The sequence below is a fragment of the Anopheles moucheti genome, assembly GCF_943734755.1.
Source record: "Anopheles moucheti chromosome X unlocalized genomic scaffold, idAnoMoucSN_F20_07 X_unloc_12, whole genome shotgun sequence".
NCBI classification, from domain to species: Eukaryota; Metazoa; Arthropoda; class Insecta; order Diptera; family Culicidae; genus Anopheles; species Anopheles moucheti.
The window spans coordinates 2,501-5,000 of record NW_026453518.1 but is presented as its reverse complement, the minus strand read 5'-3'; positions in this window follow the sequence as shown (position 1 = coordinate 5,000).

Sequence of the window (2,500 nt, the reverse complement as noted above, 5' to 3'; positions counted from 1 at the left end):
TTGATAGTGCGACCAACGGGCTTGATAGTGCGACCTATGGGCTTGATAGTGCGACTAACGGGCTTGATAGTGCGACTTATGGGCTTGATAGTGCGACTTATGGGCTTGATAGTGCGACTTACGGGCTTGCTTTTCCATGTTTTTCGCATCGAGCTTCGGTTCGTTTCGAATAATTTTGTCCATGTTTTTCGTTTGCTACGAGAGGTTCGGTTCGTTTTCAGTTATCCCTGTGTTCATGGTTTTCGTGAGCTTCGATAGGTTTGGTCCGTGTTTTTGAGTACTCTTGTCCATTATTTTCGTGTGCTTCTTGAGGTTTGGTCCGATTTTCAGTACTCTTGTCCATGCTTTCACATGCTCTGATAGGTAGGTTCGTTCTCAGTTATCCCTGTGTTCATGGTTTTCGTGTGCTTCGATAGGTTTGGTCCGTGTTTTTGAGTACTCTTGTCCATGATTTTCGTTTGCTTCTAGAGGTTTGGTCCGATTTTCAGTACTCTTGTCCATGCTTTCACATGCTCTGATAGGTAGGTTCGTTCTCAGTTATCCCTGTGTTCATGGTTTTCGTGTGCTTCGATAGGTTTGGTCCGTGTTTTTGAGTACTCTTGTCCATGATTTTCGTGTGCTTCTAGAGGTTTGGTCCGATTTTCAGTACTCTTGTCCATGCTTTCACATGCTCTGATAGGTAGGTTCGTTCTCAGTTATCCCTGTGTTCATGGTTTTCGTGTGCTTCGATAGGTTTGGTCCGTGTTTTTGAGTACTCTTGTCCATGATTTTCGTGTGCTTCTAGAGGTTTGGTCCGATTTTCAGTACTCTTGTCCATGCTTTCACATGCTCTGATAGGTAGGTTCGTTCTCAGTTATCCCTGTGTTCATGGTTTTCGTGTGCTTCGATAGGTTTGGTCCGTGTTTTTGAGTACTCTTGTCCATGATTTTCGTGTGCTTCTAGAGGTTTGGTCCGATTTTCAGTACTCTTGTCCATGACTTTCGTTTGCTTCGATTCGTTCACTCTATTACTCTTGTCTGTGGTTTTCGTTTGCTTCGATTCGTTCACTCTATTACTCTTGTCTGTGGTTTTCGTTTGCTTCGATTCGTTCACTCCATTACTCTTGTCTGTGGTTTTCGTTTGCTTCGATTCGTTCAGTCCATTACCCTTGTTTGCGGTTTTCGTTTGCTTCGATTCGTTCAGTCCATTACTCTTGTATGTGATTTTCGTTTGCTTCGAGTCGTTCAGTCCATTACCCTTGTCTATGATTTTCGTTTGCTTCGAGTCGTTCAGTCCAATACTTACCTTTGTCTATGATTTTCGCTCTAGCCCAGTCGCCCTGCGCTCTGGAAATCACATTCCAACTCTATCACCGATAGTGCTCACACCTTGGAAACCACATTTCACCCGGGGAACCTTAGGGTGGATTTTGAGCCTTTCGGGATTGCGAAACCATCATTTAACACTCTAAACTTAATTTCCGCAATCCCAGACGCACTTTCCATATGGTCTCCAAAAATGCGTGTGAGCTGACCTGGTCCCTTATAATAGGCAATGAACACGATTTTGGAAAAATATTTTTATCAAAATTTTTTGACTCACCGGGTAAAATCGAATTTACTTGGGAAAAATGTTCTAGCAGGGGCCCTCCCATACAAATTTTTTTCTTCTCAAAAATGATTTTCGTTTCACTTTTCATACTCAGGGGAGTCTAAAATTGATGTTTTGAGTCACCGTGAAAAAAAAATTTTTTTGACCCGAGCTTGTGTCGGCGACCCAAAATCGACGCACTTGGGAAAAATGTTCTAGCAGGGGCCCTCCCATACAAAAATTTTTTCTTCTCAAAAATGATTTTCGTTTCACTTTTCATACTCAGGGGAGTCTAAAATTGATGTTTTGAGTCACCGTGAAAAAAAAATTTTTTTGACCCGAGCTTGTGTCGGCGACCCAAAATCGACGCACTTGGGAAAAATGTTCTAGCAGGGGCCCTCCCATACAAAAATTTTTTCTTCTCAAAAATGATTTTCGTTTCACTTTTCATACTCAGGGGAGTCTAAAATTGATGTTTTGAGTCACCGTGAAAAAAAAATTTTTTTGACCCGAGCTTGTGTCGGCGACCCAAAATCGACGCACTTGGGAAAAATGTTCTAGCAGGGGCCCTCCCATACAAAAATTTTTTCTTCTCAAAAATGATTTTCGTTTCACTTTTCATACTCAGGGGAGTCTAAAATTGATGTTTTGAGTCACCATGAAAAAAATTTTTTTTTTGACCCGAGCTTGTGTCGCGACCCAAAATCGACGCACTTGGGAAAAATGTTCTAGCAGGGGCCCTCCCATACAAAAATTTTTTCTTCTCAAAAATGATTTTCGTTTCACTTTTCATACTCAGGGGAGTCTAAAATTGATGTTTTGAGTCACCGAGAAAAAAAAATTTTTTTGACCCGAGCTTGTGTCGGCGACCCAAAAATCGACGCACTTGGGAAAAATGTTCTAGCAGGGGCCCTCCCATACAAAAATTTTT